The following is a 10,283-nucleotide window of genomic DNA, read 5'->3' on the forward strand; positions in this document are numbered from 1 at the left end:
TCTTGCCTGAAAACATTGCCCAGGTGGGGTCCACTCCGTCCACTCCCTCTATTAGAGGAATTCATGGAATTTGGATAAAATATCTCCCCTAATACTACAAAGTAAAATACAATTACGTATACATAAGTTTAAGAAGAATAAAACTACAAATAAATTATATTTACAAAAACACCATTAATTTGAAAAGATCTAGCTGTATGATAATGGGGGGAAAATCCTCTAAAGTGCCTTGTAGTTCTTGCCTAAGAGCACGATACGTGGAAGATGCGATATTCAACGGTGCCCAACTCAAGAAGAAAGGAAAAAAAATGAATCAATTGAGCTTGCACCGTTGGATGAAGCATCTTCCACGTGTCAAGCTCTCAGGCCTAACCTGCAAGGCACCGCAAGATGAAAATTGTAGAGGATTTTAATCCATATGATCATGCATGTCAAGACGTCAAGTACATGAAAACATTGAAGTAAACTCAAAAAATATTAGCAAAAGTAGAATAAAATAAGAAATCATCTTCAATATATTTATAAATATAAAAATGTTGCAAAAACAATAAGAAATTCACTAACAATAAAAAATGATAAGAATGATAAAAACAATCCTAGAGCTAAATGAAGCCTAGAAAATCTAATAGAATGCAGAAAAATTATGAAGAAATAGGAAAACACGGAATACTGTTTGGCCCTTTTTTTGGTCGCTCAAACAATCGATCAACTATAATGGACAGTGTATGATTTTGGCAGGTGTGCCAGAGTCTGCAAGACTCAAAGTTTGAAGAAGATTGTGCTTCTAACTTCTACCAGGAATTGTGGATTCTCATCTTGCCTCGATTGCTCCAAGGACTTTAAATTATAAAGACCAAATTGCAATGCGCAACGAAAATAACAATCACAAGACCATGTGATAGACTTGAAAAAAATATCAAGAATTTATATTGATTTCAATACTGGTACATACAACGACATACCACTGAAGGAGAATCAAAAGAAAAACTTGATAGATAGAATGACTGTGATGGTCGAAGAGAAGATTAAACTAATGAAATAAAAACTGCATTAAAGAAAAGTAAAGATAAGTACTGTTGCGTGTGAAAACCTCCGGTAGTGGTTCGCCCGTGGATGAACCTGCAAAAACCAAGCAATGAGCGCAAGAGGGCCGGTGTGGCTCCGGCCTAGGACTCTCCGATGCTCAAGTCAGTCTTCACCACGACAACAGAATCTGCGTACTAAAAAGCCGGATGTCGAATAGAGCTCCATACCGGGTATTTATAGAGTAAGGAGGAGATGAGACGGTTGGGAGAGTCCTAGTATGGTAGGAGTCCTTCTTTCGGAAGGTTCTCTCGCGTAGAGTGGAGTGGAGAGTTATTTTTGGGGTCGGACTCTTATTAAGGTAAGAGTCCATGTAGAGTGTGATTACGTGTGCGCTGGGATCGTGGCTCGGTCCTTATCCCGTGATTCTCGGGATGTCCGACGTGGCCCGGAGATCCCTGGTGGGGTGCTATGGGAGCCTCAATGGAGGAGGGCTCGCCCACGAGGTCGGCCCGTGGGGTCGGCGATGGAGGTCGGCCCGAGAGGAGGTTGGTCTCGGCCATGAGGTCGGCTAGGAGTCCCCGGGCTGACCCGATAATCTCGGCCTCGATCCCGGCCAGCTCGCTCAAACCAGGCTTTGTCGGGTGACTTATCCGATATGGGGTCGGCCCAATTTCTGCTCGGCCCAACCGGTTCTCGGATGAGGTCGGGTCGGCCACGTGGCAGCCCTCGATAGGTGGGGTGTTTTATGCCTCATCACGAGCCCCCACTCATCGGTGTCGGCTCGGCACCGATGAGTGAAATTTCTGGGCGCTTGTCGAGAAGATTCTTACGGTTGGGCCGAGATTATTTATTGCTGCAGATTTGGACGTTGCACGATCCGACGGTTGGGTGTCCGTGCCACATCAGCAGAGTCATTATGGCGGGCTCGGGAATTCAAAACGCCCTTCGATCCGGGGCCGTTGGATCATGCCGAGCTCGCTCGTCGGCCGTTGGATCGGTGAAACCCAAGGATTATAAATAGGCGACTCCTAACTATTCATTCTTCACTGCTCTAAGTTATTGACTTCTCGGCAAGTTTGGAACCGTCAACTCGGCAGATCTCGTCGTTTGCTCGCTCGTGATCGACTCGGCTGAAGCTTCGTTCGTGATCGACTCGGCCGTCGCTTCGTTCCACTCAACTCTTCTTCAATCGTAAGTCTTCTCCGCCCAAGTATGTCGATTGGTAGTAGTCCTAGTGGCTTAATCGCTGCCAGTGGCGGAGAGGGCGCGAGTCCGAGCCGAGAACTCCCGTCGCTCTCCCACCATAGACCTGTTGGGCTCGACCTCGACGAGCCCGATGTAGTGGAGCCGTCGGGCCGAGGTGGCCGAGCCCCGTTACCCATGGAGTTTGACCACGCGGCCCAATCCACGCTAGCGATCGGGCCGAGAACTCCGGTCGTCCTCATCGATGAGGAATCAAGCGAGGAGATTCGTCCGAGATGGGGTTGGCTCGGAAGCTCGTCCACCGACGCCCGAGCCCGAGGAAGGCGTGCGTGCACCGTTCGAGCACAATCACGAGGCCGACCTCGACTATCTCGAGGACGACCTACGCCATCCCCGAGGACATTGGCTCGAGTTCCTAATCCCGGGAGATGGCCTGCTTCATCGGGCCCGGCGAGGTGGCCTGCACGAGACGCCCTTCAAGTATGCGTTTGGCCCCGTTCTCGGCCTGGTGGACCAGATCTTGGACCACTTCCACTGTCTCCTGGTCGGTGGTGCCGAACTCCGGCTGGCCGTCTATGGCTTCTACGCCTGTTTTGCGAGATGGGCCAAGGTGCGAGCGTGGCGCTTTTCTCTGGCTCTTCTTCCTGAAGAAGTCTCCCGAGAAGGGGTGGTATTATTTCGCCGATCGGGGGAAGAGTGCGGCTCTAGGCGGTCACAAGTTTACGGGTGGCACGCCGACCTTCAACAAATCTTGGAAGCCCGTTTTTCTTCGCTTCCATTCCCAACAGCCCTCTCCGAACCAGGAGTGGAAGGAGATGAACCTGAACTATGTAAGTAGGGTACTACCCGACCGAGAACGAGATGACCTCGCTCGACTCGATCCCCCAGTCCGCCCCGCCTTCGATGTTCTCCGGCGAGGACGAGGGGTTTCTTCAGTTGGCATATGACCCCTGGTAGAACCCTTGCCGAGCTTATCTCGCTTATCCGAGCTGACCCCTTAACTTAGTTTTCTTTTCCTTTTCTCGACTTGTTTCCTATGTTTTCGGTTTCTCTTGCAAAGTGGTCGGCCACATTCCTCCAATGGACACGGCTGCCGAGGGCCGAGATTATCGCGGATAGGAAGAAGAAGAATGCCGAGAAGAGACCCCGGCGAGTCCTCCAAGGCCTCCAAGGGAAAGGGGGTGATGCCGGGACCATCGGACGTGGTGGTCGGTCCGAGGCCGAGAAGAACACGGGCAAGCCGGCTCCGAGGAAGGGGAAAGGCCGAAAAGACGAGAGGAGCCCGCCGAGAGACATCAAACGCCAAAAGCTCTCGGTGAACTCGACGAGTGGCGGCCTCCCGCCCGTGGCCTCTCCCACCAACATCTCCCGACACGCCCCTGGGAGGGCTTCAGCCAACAACGCCCCTGTGAGGCCGACCGGTGCCTCTTCCCGGCGGACTCGGCCTTGACGCGTCGCAGCTCACGCCAAGGAATGGTCTGGATGCAAGTCGGTTCCCGGCCGACAAGGAGAAGCTCGAGGCGTCGTCCACCCTGAGCTCCTCTCTACCCTATTTCAAGACTTCAATATGGTAAGTTTCCTTGTCGGCTCTTGCCTATGATCCGATATGTGTAGTTTATCCCGATTTTTTGTTCTCATGCCCCTTTTTTTTTTTTTTTTTTTTGTAGGGGTTCGCCAAAGCAAGTGGAGACCATGCTCCGCTTGAGCGGCTCCGACTGAGAACTATTACTTGGACGTCCAAAGTGTAAGAAGGCTTATCAGGACGCCCGGATGCCGTTCGAGGCGTCGGAGACCCAAGAGAAGCTCACCGCGCCGAGGCCAAGTGGAGAGCTCTCGTGCGAGGTGGCCAGGCGAGAGAGAAGGTCCAGCCTCTCGAGCTCTACAGCTGGCCGCCGAGGTGAAGGAGAAGGCCAAGGAAGATCTGGCCACGGCTCGAGCGCGGCGATTAGCGACTATCTCCAATCGGAGGAGTACGCCGATATCCGCCACGAGATCGGAAGCCTCCCTTCGTCGAAGGTTTTGAAGCAGCCGAGTGAGCTTTGGCCGAGATCAAGGCAGCAGATCTCGATCTCAATCTCTCCGCTTTGACAATGATGCGACTACTTTTGCCGGGGAGATGGGAGATGAGGAGGGAGCCGAGGTCACCCAAGCTCGCCCCGGAGGCACTGCCGTCACCCGACGCCGTCGTCCTCGGGGCCTGGACCTCAAGACCTCGTTGTCGAGCCCAACACCGTGGACGCCTCCGAGGGTGCCTCAAGTCCCACGCCGAGGAGGCGGAGATGTAAAAATTTTTTTTTTTTTTTGGTGTGTGTGGGGCCTAGCTGCCCTATTTGTAACCGTGCGATCGATCGGCTTACAATGAATAAAACAACTTATTTTTGTCAAAATTTGTCTAAGTATTTGAACTCGGCGCCTCAAAGCATTCTGTTCCTTGAGTATTCTGTTTGTTTGTGGCCAAGCCGCCGAGTCGTTTCACTAACCGAGCTTAGGAACTCGCTCTTTTTTATCCATGCCCAACGTTGTCGGTCAATGCGATCTTCGCTTTGGTTGTTAATTCGCTTTCCCTCCAATCCGATTAGAGAGGCTATCATATAAGCGCACACGTGGCCGAATATCCTTCTTGGCCGAGCCTAATGCCTTAGCTTGGTTTAGTACATTAGGCTAGTCGGCCAAATAGGAATTTCGGCCCTTGAGAGTCGGCCATGTCTATTTGGACAGGGTCTTACGACTTGGCCGACGAGCTATGAGTGTCGGTCTTCGATGTCGGCCTGGTCTACGAGGACCGGGCTTATGACTTGGCTGCCGACCTATGAGGGTCGGTCTTGGATGTCGGCCTGGTCTATGAGGACCGGTCTTATGACTTCGGCTGCCACCTATGAGAGGTCGGTCTATGATGTCGGCCTGGTCTATGAGGACCGGTCTTATGATTTGGTCTGCCGACCTATGAGGGTCGGTCTTTGATGTCGGCCTGGTCTATGAGGACCGGTCTTATGACTTGGCTGCCGACCTATGAGGGTCGATCTTTGATGTCGGGGGTCTATGAGGACCGGTCTTATGACTTCGACTTGGGAGCTTGGCCAATACGTTGAGTGTTGGAGAAAAGACTTTATTGAATCAAATGTCTAACTGAAACCGAATACAAACATGTTCAATTATTGAAAAAACTTTTTCAAATTTTCCGAGTTCCAAGGTCTCGGTACCTTCTTGCCCCCGTGAGCAAGAAGCGATATGTGCCAGGGCGAATTTGCTTGGAGACTATGTACTGGCCTTCCCAGCTTTGGTGCTAATTTTCCTTGTTGCCTCGGTGGATGCGCTGAGTTTTCGGGAACAAGGTCCCCTTGACGAAAATGCCACTCTTTGACTCTTGAATCATAGTAGCTTGCCGTCTTCGTTGATACGCCGCGTTTGGAGTAGGGCATTTTTCGGACTTCATCGAGGAAGTCCAGATTGGCTCGCAGCCCATCTTCATAGGTCTTCTCATCGGGTTGAGCACTCGGTATGATGAAGCCATAACTTCAACCTAGGTGCGAGGGCTTCGGTCCCATAAGCGAGGCGAAATGGACTCTCCCGGTTGGAGTTCTTACGATCGTCCGATATGCCCATAGGACGCTTGGGAGTTCTTCCACCCATCTCCCCTTGGCCTCATCCAACCTCCTCTTAATGCCGACAAGTAATGTTGGGTTGGACACTTCTACTTGTCCATTTGCTTGCGGATGAGCTACCGAGATGGGTCGGAAGTCAATGTGGAAGTGCTCGCAAAATTCTCGGAAGGCCGGGTTGTTGAATTGCGCGCCATTATCGCTGATGAGAACTTTCGGTAGCCCGAACCGGTAGATGACCTTATCTCGGAAAAAATTTTCCATGTTCTTCTCAAGGATGGTGGCAAGAGGCTCGGCCTCGACCCACTTGGTGAAGTAATCGATCGCCACTACTACGTATTTTCTCGTTTCCGATGCCGGGTGAAATCTCAAGAATGTCCATTCCCCACATAGCGAATGGGATTGGGCTCAGCATTGAGGTTAATTTTGTTGCTGGTCGGCTTGGGATTGGCGCGAACAGTTGGCACTTCTCACACGTCTTCACGTATTTCATGGCCTCTTCTTGCATTCTTGGCCAATAGAATCCTTGTCGAAGTATCTTGTATGCAAGAGCTCGGCCGCCCATGTGACTCCCGCATATTCCCTCATGCACCTCGGCTAAAGCATACTCGGCCCCCTTCGGTCCCAGACATCGGAGAAGAGGGGCCGAGATTGCCCTTTTGTAGAGTACTCCGTCGATCATTGAGTACTTGGAAGATCAGATCTTGACCTTCCTTGCTTCGTCTCGATTCCCTGGAGCAAGTCATTTTCCAAGTAGTTGACAATGGGGTCCAACCAGGTCGGCCCATCCTCTTCAATGTGCTTTATGCTTTCTTCTTGTAAGGATGGTTTCTCCAATATTTCTATGTATACCGACGGCTCGGATATTGGAGGTCAGCCTCGCCAACCTAGATAAGGAGTCCGCCGCGGCATTCTCTCGTCTCGGTATTCGAGTCATCTCGAAGTGTTCGAGCTCTGGAGATCAGATCTCGGGCTCGACCCAGGTATGCTATCATCCTTTCGTCTTTTGCCTCGTAGTCTCCGTTGACCTGGTTGACCACGAGTTGGGAGTCTCCTCGCACCTTCAACCGCTTTATGCCCATAGCTTCCGACTCGAAGTCCAACTAGAAGGGCTTCATACTCACCTCATTGTTTGAGGCGGAAAACTTGAACCTTAGGGCATATTGGACCGGAAAGCCTTCGGGGCTTACAAGTATTAGGCCGGCCCCGCTTCCTCCGGAATTGCTTGAGCCGTCAACATTCATGGTCCAAGTAGGGTCGACCGTAGCCCCGACCTCCTCGACTGTCTTTTCTTCTCCAACCTCATGCTCGGGCCCCGTGCATTCGGCGATGAAGTCGGCCAGGGCTTGTCCTTTTATCGCCGTCCTCGGTCAATAGCTTATATCGTATTCACTTAGCTCAACCGCCCAGAAATCAGCCGTCCCGAAACGTCGGGTTTGTGTAATATCTTTTTGAGTGGCTGGTCGGTCAATACCACAATCGGATGGGCTTGGAAGTACGGCCTTAGTTTCCTTGCAGCCATGATTAGGGCGAATGCTACTTTCTCGAACCCGGAATACCTTGTCTCGGCATCAACAAGAACGTGGCTGATATAGTATATCGGCCTTTGAGTTCGACTCTCTTCCCTGATCAACACCGCACTGACCGCTACGGGAGTGGCGGCTAAGTATACTTGAAGTTCCTCTTTTGGTTCAGTCGGCCGAGAAGAGGCGGGTTCTCCAAATATTTCTTCACTCTTCAAAAGCTTCTTGGCATTCGGATGACCAGATAAAATCTTTAGGGTTCCGGATATTCTTTAGGGCCTTAAAGAATGGTAGGCACTTGTCGCCCGATCTCGACATGAATCGCGCCAACGCCGCCACACGTCCGTTTAGCCTTTGTACTTCTCGGATCGTCCTTGGAGGACTCATCTCTTGGATGGCTCTGATTTTTGCCGGATTGGCTTCGATGCCTCTGACAGAGACCATGAAGCCGAGGAACTTTCCCGAGGTTACGCCGAATGCACACTTGGCGGGATTCAGCTTCATCTGGTTCTTCCTCAATACGCCGAAGGCTTCTTCCAGGTCAGCCAAGTGGTGCTCGGCCTTCAAACTTTTCACCAACATGTCGTCCACGAGACTTCCATGTTCTTTCCGACCGCTCGCTGGAATATATAGTTCACGAGGCGCCTGGTATGTCGCTCCGGCATTCTTCAATCCGAACGCATGACCTTGTAGCGTAAATTCTCTTGGGATTCGGGAAGGCCGTGTACGACTGGCCCTCCTCATGCATCATGATTTGGTTGTAGCCGAGTACGCATCCATGAAACTCGGCAAGATCTCGTGACTGCCGTGGCGTCGATCAAGAGGTCGATCCGAGGTAGTGGGTACTCATCTTTGGGCAGGCCTTGTTGAGGTCGGTGTAGTTGACACACATTCTCCACTTCCCGCTCGGTTTAGGGACCATGACGACGTTAGCCAACCAGGTCGGGAATTTCTCTTCTCGGATGAATCCCGATCGGCGAAGCTCCACCTCTTCTTTGATTGCAGTTTGCCGATCAAGTGCGTAGTTCCTTCTCTTCGCCGGATTGGTTTCCGACCCGGATCCACATGGAGTCGGTGCTCAGCTATATGTCCGGGTATGCCCGACATGTCGTGGCCGACCAGGCAAGACATTGGCGTTCGCTTTTAAGAAAACTCCGAGCCGCCTTCTTTGATCTTTATTTAGTAGTGATCCGAGCTGGACCACCTTGGCTGGGTCATCTTCACGAGATGAAGTGGGGTCAGGTCTTCCACAGGTCGCCCTCTTCTCTCGATAAGCTCATCCCGCTGATCCTCGGGGAGATGTTCGACGACATGGCCATTCCTCGAACATTACCCTTGTTTTGCTTGACGAAGGTAGCGTAGCACTCTCGTGCCTTCTTTTGGTCGCCTCGAACCTCGCCGACACCGTTCTCGGTGGGGAACTTCATCTTCAAGTGAGTCGGGAGATGATGGCTTGGAGGGCGGTCAATGACGGACGGCCGAGTATGGCGTTGAAAGCCACTACCGACCGTACCACCATGAATTTGACTTGGATCGTCAGCTGGCGTGGAGCTTGCCCCATTGTGACTAGTAGATCGACGAGCCCTTGATAGTCGCGCCGCTCCCGAGAACCCGTGAAGCGAGGTTCCTTCGGCTTAAGCGCTTCGTCATGGCCGAATTGTCGTGACGCTTCCAATGACATAAGGTCCACGGATGCGCCGGATCGACCAATACACGGTGTGCGGCTGCTTCGCAATTTCTACCGCACCACTAAAGCATCGTCATGAGGTAAACTTATACCTTCGAGGTCGGCTCCGTGAAGGAAATCGTCACCGCCGGCTTGAGTTTCTTGGCGGGCATCTCGGCTACTCCGACGAAGCGAGCGTTTGCCTTAGCCTTCGAGTACTCTCTTGCCCGGGCCCCGAGGATAGTGTATATGGGGGGCTCCCTTGTCATTGCTCGGCCCGGATCCGTCCTCCTTCTTCTCGGCTCGGACCTTGTCATCGTCTCTTTCAACTCGCCTTGTTTCGGCCTTAGGCTCGGCTCTTCTCTCGATCTCGGTCATCGGCCGCCGACCTCCACGATCTTCTTGGCCTCCTTTGACATATCTCTTCAAGTGGCCCGCTTTTATCGCTCTTCGATTTCTCTTTTCATGATAACAATCTTCGGTGTCGTGACCGATGTCCTTATGGAATTGGCAATATTTGTTGGGATTCCGAGATGACCCCGCTTGCATCGGTCGGGTCGGCGGATGTACCCCCATCTTGTATTTGCATCAGGATGTCCTTGCGAGATGCATTCAACGGCGTGTAGTCGGGGCTCGAGCTCGATCCGACCTCGTCGCCTGGCGATCCATCCTTGGCCTTTTGTCTTCTCTTCGGTGCCCTGTTGTCGGCCTTTTCTTGTCGACGACCTTCGTTGCCCTTCCGGGCTTGGAGGACCTCGCCATATTTACGAACTCGTTGCACCTCTCCAAGAGCTCGGCCAGGTTTCTTGTCGCTTCCGGCCAAGTCCTTGATAAGGTCCATGTCGGCCAATCCGTTGCTCATAGCCGTATGGGCCGTGGCCTCATCCAAATCCTTGATATCTAAGGATTCCTTGTTGAAGCGGAGACGAATGCTCGGATCGACTCGTCGGGCCTTTGCTTCACGCTAAGGAGGTTGACCGTGGTCTTCTTATGTTTCATACTACTCGAAGCGCGTGACAAAGGCTCGACGAGTTGAGCAAGCTTTTATGGAATTCGGCGGCAACCAGGAAAACCATGAGGTCGCCGCGCCCTTGAGGGATGCAGGGAAGGCTCGGCAAGAAACGATCTCGTTCCCCGTACATGGTCATCATCGCATTAAAGTAGTTGATGTGATCGTCGGCTGGCCGTCCCGTCATATTCGTGGAACGGGGAGGTTTGAAACCGTGTGGTAGCGGCACGGCCATGATCTCGGGAGGATAAGGGTGA

The sequence above is a fragment of the Telopea speciosissima genome, chromosome 5 (genome assembly GCF_018873765.1).
Source record: "Telopea speciosissima isolate NSW1024214 ecotype Mountain lineage chromosome 5, Tspe_v1, whole genome shotgun sequence".
Lineage (NCBI taxonomy): Eukaryota > Viridiplantae > Streptophyta > Magnoliopsida > Proteales > Proteaceae > Telopea > Telopea speciosissima.